Source organism: Macrotis lagotis, chromosome 1 (genome assembly GCF_037893015.1).
Source record: "Macrotis lagotis isolate mMagLag1 chromosome 1, bilby.v1.9.chrom.fasta, whole genome shotgun sequence".
Taxonomy (NCBI): Eukaryota; Metazoa; Chordata; class Mammalia; order Peramelemorphia; family Peramelidae; genus Macrotis; species Macrotis lagotis.
Window position 1 is genome coordinate 250,758,992 of NC_133658.1, and position 15,061 is coordinate 250,774,052.

At 41.1% G+C, this 15,061-nt stretch overlaps 1 long non-coding RNA gene across 1 annotated transcript in view; it reads right to left on the minus strand.

The window, feature by feature from the left end:
• Positions 1 to 15,061, minus strand: part of LOC141515830 (uncharacterized) — an 86,587-nt gene that overhangs the window by 28,923 nt on the left and 42,603 nt on the right. The gene's annotated exons all lie outside the window — the stretch shown is intronic.

A 15,061-nucleotide genomic window follows, 5' to 3' on the forward strand; every position in this document is an offset into this window, starting at 1 on the left:
AAGTCTAGGCAGGATGGGAGCCTGGGATGTTGGGCATGAAATGTAAGTAAAGAAATCCCCACCAGAGGCTTCCTGGAAGTCAGTTGGCTTGCAAGAGGCTTCCCTGTGGGAGGCAACATAACTTCTAGAATAATTTGTTCCCTCTCAGCTCCCACCTCTTCCCAAGCTCTGAAATCAGAGACTCCTTTCAACCCTAGCCTGGGGCTGGGGTGGGCTGGAAGAAGGAGGTTTAGTCTCTTCTCAGCACGTGGCCACAGCCAGGCCTAGTTGGCCACACTCAACCCCATGCCGGGCTCCTCTGGCAGCCACCCAGGACCCCCAGGTGGCCTTCCGCTGTTGCATATATTAGCATACATTATTTAATCAAAAATAAAAATAAACCCACACAGCCAGGGCTTGCCAGGAGGGGGAAGGGACAGGGCTCATGGAATTCCCACAGCAACAGAGACCAAGAGATTTCCCCTGGCCCTGGGCTACAGACAGACAGATGGACAGATTTGGGAGACCTCATAATTCAGACAGTTGGCAAGGATCCAGGGTGTCCTTATCTGGCCCTGTCTCTAAGTAGGTCCCTGCAATTCTGTCAGCCATTGCTCTAAAATTATCTCCCTGATCTGCTAGATCATACCTGAGATTCCACCAGAAGCCACTTCCTTTGGCTGAAGGACCATGGAATGGAGCTCCCTGACTCTAAAATCATGGAACCTGGGTTCAAATCTCACCTCTGACTTTTACCTAGGGACTTAAGGCAAATACACTTTGGTCCTTTCACCAAGGAAGGGATTGAACTAGATACCTATGAGGTTCCTTATCTAGAAGTAGTAGAACAGTTATATAGAGCACTGGACCTAGAGTCAGGAAGTCTTAAATTCAAATCCAACCTCAGACTCTTACCAACTGTATCACTTTGTCCCAGTTTCCTCAATAATAATAATAATAATAATAACACCTACTTCCCAGAGTTCTTGTGAGGATTAAATGAGATATTTGTAAAAAGACTTAGTATATGTCTAACATAAGACAGGCACCTTAGGGGTGGCTAGGTGGTGCAGTGGCTAGAGCACCAGCCCTGGAGTCAGGAGTGCCTGAGTTCAAATCTGACCTCAGATACTTAATAATTACCTAGCTGTGTGGCCATGGGCAAGCCACTTAACCCCATTGCCTTGCAAAAAAAAAAAAAAAAAAACTAAAAAAATGTTGTACAAAAACAGGCACCTTGGAGTGGAGCCAAGATGGCGACAAGACTGTATCTTGTCTTAGGCACTCTCTCATAAATCTTTGAAACTAAGGACTCTAACTAAACTTTCGAGAGACAGAACCCACAGAGGGACACAGTGAGGCAGTTCTCCTACTCAAGGTAACCTGGAAAAGAGCAGAAAGGCTCTGCTCCCCAGGGTTGGAGGAGCGGCTCACCAGAGGGGTGGGCTGCCAGAGTAAAAGAACTTCAGCCTCCCAGAGGCAGCCCCAGGGCACTGGGAGCCATGGCTCATAGCAGCGGGGTAGTTTCCTGACCTATGCCCTGGGGAGCACCGGGCACAAATTGAGGGAACAATGGGGGACCCCTTCCAGAGAGAGCATGTGAAGCCCAGCCCTCAGGGCACACAGTAAGCAGCCTGTCCAGGTCCAGGAAACAGAAGCAGGCAGAGCCAGTAAGCAGGAGCCCCCAGGGAATGAGCCTATTGAACCTAGGGAAGGGAGTGAAGAGAGAGAGAGATTGCTGAGCTCTGCCCCTAGAACAGGACTCTGGGGCTCTGAACACATTCAGATCCTGATCACAGTCTAGGCCCCCCCTCATAGAACAGCAGGGCCCCCACCACCTCAGCCCTGTGGCAGGAGGGGGTGCATGTGGTCATTCACAGACCAGGAGGGAGGACAGAGCCTCACACACTGAGACCCTTGTGAGAGTGTCCCAAAAGCTCAGGAAGCACCCCCAAAACAGGCTTAGGCTGGGAAAATGGGCAAGCAGAGAAAAAAGAGGAACACCATTGAGAAATACATTATCTATGATCCCAAGAAGGGAAAAAATACTCAGTCTGAAGATGAGGAAGCACAAGCTCCTGCATCTAAAGACTCCAAGAAAAATAGAAATTGGGCTCAGGCTATGTCAGAGCTCAAAAAAGACTTTGAAAATCAAATGAGGGAGTTAGAAGAAAAACTGGGAAAAGAAATGAGAGAGATGCAGGAAAAACATGAAAATGAAGTCAGCAGCTTAGTCAAGGAAATCCAAAAAAAATACTGAAAAAAATAGCATGCTAAAAACCAGCTTAGGTCAAATGGATAAAACAGTTCAAAAAGTTATTGAGGAGAAGAATGTTTTAAAAAGCAGAATTGCCCAGATGGAAAAAGAGATAAGAAAGCTCTCTGAGGAAAACAAATCCTTCAGACAAACAATAGAACTCAGGGAGATTGATGAATTTACAAGAAATCAGGACTCAATACTTCAAAACCCAAAAATTGAAAAATTAGAAGAAAATGTGAAACATCTCATTGAAAAAACAACTGATATATAGAAAACAGATTTAGGAAAGACAATTTAAAAATTATTGGAATACCTGAAAGTCATGATCAAGAAAAGAGCCTTGACATCATTTTCAAAGAATTACTACAGGAAAATTGCCCTGATATCCTAGAAGCAGAGGGCAAAATAGAAATGGAGAGAATCCACCGATCTCCCCGAGAAAGAGATCCCAAAAAACCAACCCCCAGGAATATTATAGCCAAGTTCCAGAACTCCCAAGTCAAAGAGAAAATATTACAAGTAGCCAGAAGGACACAATTCAAATACCATGGAGCTGCAGTCAGGATCACACAGGACTTAGCAGCAACTGCATTAAAAGCTCATAGGGCCTGGAATATAATATACCGGAAGGCAAAAGAGCTTAGAATGCAGCTGAGAATCAACTACCCAGCCAAACTGAATGTCCTCTTCCAGGGAAAAAGATGGACTTTCAATGAACCAGGGGAATTTCAAATGTTCCTTTTGGAATGGCCAGAGCTGAACAGAAGGGTTTGATCTTCAGATACAGGACTCAAGTGAAGCATAGAGAGTGGAGAAGGGGAAAATATGAGGGACTTAATGATGATGAACTGCATGTATTCCTGCATAGAAAAATGACACTGATAATACTCATATGAACCTTCTCAGCTAATAGAGCAGGTAGAGGGAGCTTTTATAGTTGAAGCACAGGAGAAAGCTGAATTCGAAGATAAAATATGGTATAAAAATGGAGTCAATAGAAAAAAAGGTAAATGTAATGGGAGAAAGAAAAAGGAGAGGAGGAATAGGCCAAGATATTTCATATAATAAGATTTTTCTTTATTACAATGAGCTATTGCAATGATATGGAAGGGGAGAGGCAAGGGGGAATGAGGGAACCTTTGCTCTCATCAGAGGTGGCTAGGAGAGGAAACAGCATATATACTCAATGGGTTATAGACAGCTGGAGTAAGGAGGGGGGAGCAGGAGGAAGGGGTGGGGATGTGAATAAAGGAGGAGAGGATGGACCATGGGGGGAGAGTGGTCAGATATAACACATTTTCTTTTATACTTCTTGCAAGGGGCTGGGATTGGATGGCCTGTCCAGGACCATAGGGCCAGGTAGATGCTGGGCCTAAGGGGTGGTAGGGGGGCTCAGGGCCTCTTGGTCCCAGAGACAGGGATCTGTCTGCTGCACCACTCAGATACCCTACAGCAGAGTCAGAATGAAAGGAGAGAGAAAATATAGTACATGGTAGTGGAGAAATACGAAAGGAGGGAGTTGAGATTAGCAATGCCAATGGTGGAAAAATATGGAAGTAACTTTTGTGATGGACTTATTATAAAGAATGTGATCCACCCATGATGGAGTTGGTGGTGTTGGAACACAGACTGAAGCACATTTTTTATTATTATTATTATTGGGAGGGGAATGCAGGGCAAATGGGGCTGGGTGGCCTGCCTGGGGCCACATAGCAGGGTGACCATTGGGTATCTGAGGCTGGATTTGGACCCGTGTGCTCTGGGCTCAAGGGCCAGTGCTCTGTCTGCCACCCAGCCACCCCTGCTATTATTACTATTTTATTTTATTTTGGTTCTTGTTTTTCTTTTTTTGGTTTTTGCAGGGCAGTGGGGTTGGGGTGGCTTGCATGTCACATGGCTCGGTGATTGTTGGGTGTATGGGGCCAGATATGGGCTCAGGGCTCAGGTGCTCCTGGCTCCAGGGCTGGTGCTCCATCCATTGCACCACCTGGTCATACCTACAATTATTACTATTATTTTTTAATTTTAATTTTTTTCTCTCCCCTTTACTTTATCACTCAAGCGAGTCTATATTTTGGGGGGGGTATTTTGTTTACTCTTAAACAAGAATATTTTATTAATGAATAAAAAAACATTTGCACAAAATGAGAATAAATAAATATTAAATATAAAAAAAATTTTAAATAAAAAAACGGGCACCTTATAAATGCTTATTCCCTTCCCCTTCTAGTTCCAAGGGGCCTCATATCATGAAATGTAGAACCCTGCAGATAGAAAGGACTAGAGCACCTAACCTCTCCTCTCACAGATGAGCATAATAAATTCAAGAGGTGGTCACCTGGGCAAGCAAGATCTTGAATCCCAGGTCTCTTGACTTCCAAGCTTGGCTCTTTCCATTGTACTAAGTAGTTCAGGTGGGAATCCATTCCTCCACTCCATAGACTGTATATAAAGAATAATCTGTGAAGGGCCTATGGCCTAAGAAAAGTCATCACATAGTAGAAAGAGCTTTGGTCTTGTGGTGAGAAAACTTGCATTTGAGTCTTATCTCTGCCACTCACTAGTTGTATGACCTTGGGAAATTTATTTAACCTCTCTCTGGGCCTCAGTTTCCTGATTTGTACAATGGGGATAATATGCTAACACTACATATTTCATGGAGTTGTTATGAAGAAAGTATATTTGTCAAACTAGAGAAGTGTGAGCTATAATGATGACAATATCCCTTCCCTCGTGGAGTTCTTGATCTAGGAGGGGAGGTAAAACTCATATACAAATGACTGCCATATAAAGCAGAAAATGAAGGGGCAACAAGAATATGGGGGCCTGAGATACAGGAAAGCTTCATGAAGATGGGGGCATTTGAGCACACCTTGAAAGATGAGTAGAAATTAATTAGGAAGAGCCAAAGGGAAAGGCAAAAAAGAAAGAAGATGAGCAGGAAGAGCAATGTATACTTGTGGCCCAGGGAATACTCCACAATGGCTGTGCTCTAGAACAGGTAAAGAACCTTAATAGGGCATGGCATCTAGGTCAAACCTGTCCTTTGATAGAAACTGAGGCCTAGATAAATTCAGTAATCTGCCCAAAGTTGCACAAGAAGTAAGTAATGGAGTTAGGATTTGAACTCAGAGCCTTAACTCCAAGTTCAGGACTCTTTCCTTCCATTTTATCATGCCTCTGAAGGGAGAACTGGAAGTCACAGTATAAACTGGCAGGGGAAGCAAGGGGGTGGGGAGGGAAAGAGGACAGGGAGGAAAGAATAGAAAATAGGAAAGAAGACACCATCAAGGGAAAAATGCTCCACATAGATGAAGCCAGGGACACCGACCCTTCACAGACTCTACCCATTCCCTAGCCTTAACCAGGACAGTTCCTGCCGAAACATTCAAGTTAGCACCAGCCCAGACTTTGTTCTCAAAACCTTTCCCCCTGTCTCCTAGGTTCTCAGCCATGTGGAGTTCAGGGGAAATGTAATCCAGGTGTGCTAGATTCCTTTCTCCTGAATTCATTCCCATCTGCTGTCTCATTCTGGTGGGGATAGCCCCCTAATTGGTCTCCCTGCCTCATGTCTCAACTCTCTCCAATCCAGCCTCCTCACAGCTGCCAGAGAGATTTTCTTAGGCACAGCCTGACCACTTCATTCCCCTCTCAGTGAATTCCAAGGGTTTCCTCTAGCATCACATATAAACTCTTCTCTCTGACACTGAAAGTTCTTCCCAAGATGGCCCAACCTATTTTTCCTACCCTGTTACACAGTATTCCCCTTCCTCCACTATCTGGTCCAGCCAAAGAGTCTTCTTGTACTTCTAATCCAACACTGCCTTCCCATCTCTGTCTACTTGCCTTGGTCATCCTCCAGGTCTGGTATGCTCTCATTCCTCATCTTTGCTTCTTAAAATTCCTAGGTTCTTTCCAAACTCAGCTCAGACACTCCCTTCTTCTATACAAAACCATTCCTGATCCCCTCGACTGCTGCTGCAATCCCCTTTGAAATTACCTTGGTTTTATTTTGAATCTTTCTGAAATATACTTGTATATGTCCATGGTGTTGCTCCTGAGGTGATCTAGTCTAGACTAATCTTTGGTGTGTTGTTGTTCATTCATTTCAATTGTGTCTGAATTTTTGTGACCCCATTTGGAATTTTTTTTAGGTTTTTGCAAGGCAATGGGGTTAAGTGGCTTGCCCAAGGCCACACAGTTAGGTAATTATAAGTGTCTGAGGCCAGATTTGAACTCAGGTATTCCTGATTCCAGGGTCAGTGCTCTATCCGCTGTGCCACCTAGCTGCCCCCCATTTGGGATTTTTTTGGCAAAGATACTGGAGTAATTTACCTTATCCTTCTCCAGCTCATTTTACAGATGAGGAAACAGAGGCAGACAGAGTTAAGTGACTTTCCCAGGGTCACACAACTGGTAAGTGTCTGAGGAAGATGAGTCTTCCTGTGCTACCTAATTGCCCTTAACTGGCAGATAGCAGGCCCTTAATAAATGTTTGTTGATTGAGTGATGATGAGGTAGTCTGGTGTCATGGAAAGAACATTAAGTTATATTTGGATTTATAAGATAACAGATTCTTAGAGTTGGAAGGTTCTTCCCAGAGGATCCTGTCTAAACTAACCTGAACCAGATTACCCCAACTCTACCAAATCCCTGAAATGTGCCTGTGCAGGCTCTGTTGGAAGATCTCCAGTGAGGAGGAACTCACTATCACTAAGGTATTGGGGACAGCTCAGATTACTGGAAAGCATTTTCTTATATTTAACCCAAACCACCCCATGGAATCTTCTACTCATTGCTTCTGGTTCCACACTCCTGGGTCAAACAGAACAAGTCAACTCTTTCTTCAGCATTATAATCATTCAAATAGTTGGAAATAGCTGTTATGTTCCCCTCCTCCCTCCCCCTAAAATCTCTTCTCTAGGCTAAACATCCCCAGTTCCTTAGATGGCACAATATCTCTTGCCATCTTGATCACCCTCCTATTAATGAACCTCAGCTTGACAATGATGTCATGCCCAGGACAGACTTAGTATTCCAGATGTGATCTGACTAGCACAGACCCCAGGAAGACTATCACTGACAATCATAATAGGAATATTTTTTTTACCTTGGGAAAAGAGCTCAAGAAGGAACTAGAGAAGTCAAAGTTCAAGTTCACAGGGCCACTGACATTTGAATTAGAACTTGGAATTGAGTCTAAGTTCCCTAAATCCAAATAGTATATTTTACTATTTCATATATATTCCTGATATATATTGCATACATTACTATATATCATTACTTTATTTTATAGCTGCAAAAACTGAGACTCAGAACAATGAAGGGACTAGACCAATAGTAAGTGATAGAGTTAGGATAAAAATCAATTTCTAATATTAAAAGAGTTGTCCTGTAGAACTTCCATTCAACTTGTGGTTAATAAGTATACAAGGGGGTGGGAGGAGGGAGCACCTAGGTGATGCAGTGGATAGAGAACTGGTCCTGGAGTCAGAAGACTCTGAATTCAAATGTGACCTCAGACACCACATCCTTACTAGCTGTATAACCTTGGGCAAGTCACTTACTCTTGTTGCCTTTTCAAAAAAATAAAATAAATACACATGGACTGGGAGACAAGACTAGGAGAAATGGGTACAAGTCACATAGAGGCAGATGTAGATCCTCAGTAATTCTAACAATCAAATTTAACCCAAAGTACCTCAGGTAAAGTCTCAGTTGCCCACTTATCATAGATCAAGGAGGGTGGCTAGGTGGCACAGTGGATAGAGCACCAGCCCTGGAGTCAGGAGTACCTGAGTTCAAATCCAGCCTCAGACACTTAATAATTGCCTAGCTGTGTGGCCTTGGGCAAGCCACTTAACCCCATTGCCTTAAATAAAAAAAAATTAAGTTTAAAAAAAAAGAATATAGATCAAGGGCTAAAAGGAAGCACAAAAGGTCATCTGAATTAATCCCTTTGTTTTATAAATGACCCAAAGAGAAGACAAAGAGGTCCAAGGTCACACAGATTGTAGGTGGCAAGACAGAATTTGAACAGAAGTCCTCCTACTTCAAATGTAGTTTGGGTTCACACTCAGGTGGTACTAGATGTCCTCTGAAGTCCCTTCCAGTATTGAGATTCTGCTATAACTTCAACAACATGATGAAGCATCAGAAAACACCAACAAAGGAACAAGAATTTTTTCAAGTGGAGAAAGAGTTCAAGATAAACCAGACTAATAGCATAAAGGGGAGGAAAGAAGAGCAAAAGGCAGAAGCTTGTGAAGTTCAATTAGATTTCAGATGCAATTGTTTAAACCACTCTAATCTTTAACTCCACCGTGTCTGGGGAACAAGGGGAAGAACCACATAATTACAGATTCCTTCAAAGGGATAAAAACCTGCTCCTAGAGTGGTGATTATAGCAGAGAACCTAGAGGCAAGGCTTGTGATTAAATTTCCCAAGATGAAAGTGGCCCCTACCTATATCGGCACTCTGAGTCAAAGCCCCATTAGCCCTACACTAGTTATGGTTTTGCTATCAGCTCTTATGTGTTCAGAAGTTGTTTTTTTTTACTTCAAGGATCTATGACCTTTTTGTTGTGGGGCTCTGTCTCTTCCAAAACAAGTCACAGCCTCTCAAAAACTTAGTGAATGATCTTGATGAATTGAAATATTTATCACCCTGAAATCAGCCTAATAATGAACCTTTCCAAATTAGCTAGACAAGTTCTCAGACAACATATTATCCATCACTGAGAAAAAATCACAGACCCGAAACTATCTAATCCAGTCCTCTCATTTTACAGATGATAAATGGACATTAAGAGACTTTTCCAGGTTTATACAGAGGAAACATCAAAGAGGTTGTTGGGAGAAATATCAACAATCTCAATTATACAAGACAATACCACTCGGATAGCAAAAAGTGAAGAAGAATTAAAAAGCCTCTTACTGAAGGTGAAAGAGGAGAATATAAAAGCTGGCTTGAAGTTTAACACACGCAAAAAAAAAAAAACCAACTAAGATCTTGGCAACTTGTCTTATCATTTACTGGCAAATAGAGGAAAAAGAAATGGAAGCAGTATCAGATTTTATATTCTTGGAATCAAAGATCACTGCAGACAGTACTGCAGATATGAAAATAAAAGATGTTTGCTCCTTGGAAGGAAAGCCATGGTAAATCTAGACAGCATACCAAAAAAAAAAGAAGAGAGAGAGAGAGAGACATCACTGTGCCAACAAAAGTCCATGCAGTAGCCAAAGCTATGATTTTTTCCAGTAATAATACATGGGGGCAGCTAGGTGGCACAATGGATAGAGCACTAACCTTGGAGTCAGGAGTACCTGAGTTCAAATCCGGCCTCAGACACTTAATAATTGACTAGCTGTGTGGTCTTGGGCAAGCCACTTAACCCCATTTGACTTGCAAAAAAAAAACACCTAAAAATTAATATATGACTAACTCTAAGGAAAGTTGAGGGCCACAGAGTCCACATTTTCAAATTCAGATTTTTGAGAGTCCCTCATACAGGAGGTCAAATGAGACAATAGTTAAAACAATTAATTGAGACTATCCACTAGAAGGCCAATTACTAAAATTGAAGTTTAAATGCTTTGACCACATAATCAAAAGACAGGATTCATTGGAAAAGACCCTGATGTTGGGAAGGATTGAAGGCAAAAGAAGGGGACAGAAACAAAGGATAAGATGGATAGATAACATCATGGAAACAACAAATATGAACTTGGACAGATTTTGAGAGATAGTGTAGGACAGAAGGATCATAGGATCACAAAGAGTCAGAAATGATTGGACAAATAAACGACTTATGAATCAAGAGCTGGTGTTATTTATACTGTACCATAGACTACTCAAAGTCTCTCCAACTTGAAGGACATGCACTCTGGTGACAGTCTGAAAATCTGGAGTCACTGATACATTATGATAAGACACCACAATAAGTTTTTGAATTTTAGATGCTATGTTTCTGTTAATGTAACCTAAAAACATCTCTGCTTTTAAAAAATGCAGCCATGTTATTCATTTGACTTATATTGAAACTGATCTACTTAAGACCCCTAGATGTTATACATACTAAGTTTTGCCTAACCCCCACCCCCATGCCCTGTTTTGTATCTGTCAGAAAACTGGAATTTGAGCTCAGGTTCTGACTCACTAACCATGGGATTTGGGGCAAGTCAGTCTTCCTCTTAGAGACTCAGTTTCCCCATTTGCAAAATAGAGATAAAACACTTGTACTCAGAGGATTTTTATAAGAAAGTGCCTTGTATTCTATAAATTGCTAATAAATGTCAATTTTTATCATCATCATCATCATCATTACTATTAATGTTACAGCTTGCTCAAAGTCTACAGACAGGTCTAAAGGGGAATTTGAAATGGGAGAACACAGCTCATGAAGAGATAATCTTACCCCCTGAATCTGAATTTCTGTTTCCTCTTGGCCATACGCTGTTGGAAACAGCACTGTCAATATTTTGTACACAGAAACCATCTGCAACATCTAATCGCAAAAAGGTTATTACAATTTGTGACATAAGGTGTTTACTGAATTCGGATTAATTACATTTGCGCCCAAACAAATCCTGCCATTTTGAGGGTGGAAGGGAGACTAGGAACAAATCCCTCATTGTGAGTTTCTTTGGAGAATAAGCCTCGGCTGGTCAACCATTCAAGAATCTGAGATTAAGATTTCTCATTTAGTACCTGAGAAAAGGGTAAGCAAGAGACCAGACGAAGCTGCTGGAAGAGAAGGCATAAAAAACACTTAAACACAGAAAGGATTTTGAAAGCCATCTAGCGACTAGATACTCATCCAACCTTCTCATTTTGCAGATGAGCAACCATAAACCCTGAGAGGCTGGTTAACTGATTTGATCAAAGTCACTTAAGTAGCCTGATAAAAGTAGAACTTTAATCCAGGTCCTCTGATTTCAGTTTCAATGTTATCCCCCCCAATTACATCACTTCCTCTTTCTGAGCATCTTGTTTCTTTACCTCTAAAAGAGAGAGTTACTTTATGATCTAAAGTGAGAGACAAAGTAACAAAGTCAGGGAGAAAGAAATGAGACAGTAACAGAACCACAAGGAAAAGGAAAGGAAAGAAAGAAAAAGAGAGGACGGAAGGAAGGAAGGAAGGAAGGAAGGAAGGAAGGAAGGAAGGAAGGAAGGAAGGAAGGAAGGAAGGAAGGATAGAGAGAGACGATGAGAATAAAATTCAATAAATCCTTATTGAGCATTAACTATGAACCAAACATTGTCCTAAATACTAAGGACACAGAGACAAAAATAAAGCATACTCTGATCTCAAAAGGTTTATCTTTTACTAGATGAAATAGCCTTCTGAGGGAAAGAGAGGCAGAGGAGTCAAAAAACACAAAGAATTAATGAAGGCAACAGGAATCAACCATGTCTGAAAATTAAAATAGTTATTCCAAGAGATAAAGGGGAAAAGCAGAAAATGGAGAAAGTGACAGGAATAGGCAGTGAAGAAAGAGTGCCAAAAATATAAGGAGAGGAAAAAAAACCAGACAAAGACTTCTAATTGAGTGAGTGAAAGACAGAAAAGCCAAGGGAGACAAAGTGGAAGACTGAAAAGAAGAGACAGACTGAGAAATAAAGACAAAGACAGGAGAGAATAATAAAAGTAAAGGAAGACCTTTCATGGTTTTCTGTACTTTTCAGATATTTATCAATTCTTTTTTATGTTTTTACTATGTACTTTTGCTCTAGTTTTTCCTACAAGACTGTAAGCTCTGTGAGGGTGAGAAACTTAATATGCTGGGTACCTTTTTGAGGGTTCAGTGTAGTACATCATAATGAATGATAAGTTTGTTGAATGAATTAATGAAAGACAAAGATAAAAATAGAAAGATAGAGACAAAAAAAGAAGAAACAGAGAACAATAAATAAAGAATAATAAATGGAGGAAAAGTCCAAAATACATAGAGAGCCAAGGCAGAGGCACGGAGACAGAGATAAAAGGTAAATGGAGATTTCTGCTGTCACACACTGTATCCTACCCCTGTTCTCTGGTGTTTAGCCAAAAGTCCCCAAGGGGTAGAAGCTTGCATTTTGGGTAGAAAGACAAGAGAAACTTGATCTCTCTCTCTCTCTCTCTCTCTCTCTCTCTCTCTCTCTCTCTCTCTCTCTCTCTCTCTCTCTCTCTCTCTCTCTCTCTCTCACACACACACACACACACACAAATACACACACACACACACACACACACACACACACACACACACACACACACACACACACACACACACACACACTCTGACCTTGAGATTCAATTCCCTTGAAAATTGAAGGAAAGCCTTCAGCTTTAGCAGGGCTGATGGGGAACTGGGGGAGCTGCCCAAGCTCAGTCAGGGGAGAATTCACTTGTACATGCCCAGAGGATGCTGCCAGGTAATTACCAGGGAATAGCAGTTAATTACCAGCTCTTTCGAAGGGGAAAACATTGTTTTTGGCAGGGAGACCTTCATTTCTTTAGGCATCTGCTGGTGCCAGCAATCCAGCATCTCTCCTAAGGAATCCAAGTTCAAAAACTGAATTCATCTCGTCTCATTATGGGACATCTCTCATCATCCTCCCACCAGATGCCAACATTTTTTGCCTTTGCACAGTGCCAGCCTTCTGGAAAGTAACAAGTTGGTTTCTAGATGGCCTCTAGGGTCCCTTCCAGCTCTAACCTTTCCACTGAAGTCAATTCAATTCAATGAACATCTGTTAAGTGTATATTCAATGCTGAGGATGCAAAGACAATCTATATTCCAAGGTCCCTCCCCAGGCTTGATAGTCTCTGTTCTGAGATCACATCAGATTCTATACTCCTAGTAATTACAGTGATTACATCATTAGAAATGTCCAACAAACAGACTTCTTGAGTTTGCAGAAGACACAGCAGCATCCCCATATTAGAACTAAAAAATCTGAGGCAGTTGAAAAGGCAAAAGAGCTTACCCAAGATCTTAGGAAGAATCACTGGCAAAGAGGAACATCCAGGTTCCATCTCAGATATTCTGGTCTTTACATCAACCTATAAGCTACCTGAAGGCAGGAACTATGTAAAGAGTCTAATATAAAGTGGATATTTAACAAATGCTTATTAATTGATCCCACTAGTCTCCTCTGTCCAAGCAGAAAGAAATGAAACATTTCTTAAATAATAATAATAGTTCCTTACATTTTTTATCATTTTGACCTTCTTATTTTATAGTTTACAAAGTGTTTTCCTGACCATAGACTTTTGAGTAGTTAATGATAGATGACATGTAAGGTCAGTAACAACAGCTAATATTTTTATAGAACTTTGAAATTTACAGCTATTGCTTCAATACATACTAAAGCATACTACTTTTCACTGTCACTCATACCTTTTCTTTTATTCATCTTCTTGTACAAAATGACTTATATGGAAATATTCTGCAAGCTTATACATATATAAGCTATTTCTGAATGCTACTGTCTCAGGGAGGAGAGATGAGACAAGAAGGAAAGAGGAATAGAATTTGGGACTCAAAACTTTTTTAAAATGTTGAAAATTGTTTTAACATATAATTGGTGGAAATATATTTATATTATAAATTTGAAAAATATTTTACCTATATCATTACATTTGAGTCTCATAACAATCTCTTGGGGTAAATTTTAACATTTGCAAAGGGTTACAAATACATGTTCTTATTTGAGCCTTATACAAACTTGTATGGTTGGTGTTATTATTAACTCCATATTAAGATAAGAAAGCTAAAGTTCAGAGGGGCAAATAGCTAATAAGTATCAGAAGAATTTAAAACCAGGTCTTCCTAACTCCAGTTCTAGCTCCTTTTACATTATCATGTTACAGTTGAGAAAGTTGAGGCCCAGAAAGATTAATATGGCTATGGGCTTTATTGACACCAAATCTGGCAATTTTCCAACCATACTATGCTGTCATGAATGACTAACCCCATTTGACAGATTAAGAAACTGAGGTATAAAGTGTGACTTGGTTACATTCACACATAAGTAGCAGAGCTCGACCTTGAACCCAAGTATAAGGTGTGCCTTGGTTGCCTTCACTCAGTGGCCAATTCCAAATGGCATCCTCCATGCTGCCCAAGAAGAATAACAGGGTTGGAGGCTCCACAGGTGTATAGAACCTAGGAACAAACTTTGGTCCCCAGAAGACAATCAATTTATTAATTTTAAAATCTGCCAGAGGTGGTTCTAAGTGCTGGTGATATAAAGACAGGTAACAGCAGTCCCTGCCCACAAGAGGCTTGCACTTTAATGAAGATCACATGGAAACATCTTGGTACATACAAGATAGAATACTGAGTTAAGTAGAAGGTTATCTTAGAGGGGAAGGCACCAGTGGCCAGTGGGACCAGGAAATGCCTCTCACAGAAGATAGGTTTTAATCAAGAGCCTGAATGGTCATGTTCAAGTTGGGAAGCTAAATATGGGAAGAAAATAGGGAAAAGTCCAAAGAAGCAACAATTTGAACTGGGGTTGGGGGGGTACTCATTTAATTCTGAGATTTTCATAGGACTTAGAGGTGGAAAGCACTTTAGAGATCACCTCATCCAATCCCCCTCAGATCACAGATGGGGAAACTGAGGATCTCTTTTCCTCTCTTCCTCTATACTCAGTCATTCTCACCCACAGAAAGGAAAAGAGCAGAGTCTAGGAGTTGGGAGACCTGGGTTAAAATCCACTTGCTCCTGAGTAAGCGACTTCTTCTCTCTGGGCTTCTTCTCTAATGACAATTCTTGCTTCCACAGAACTCTATGGTTTACCAAGAACTTTCTAGACAACAATCCAGA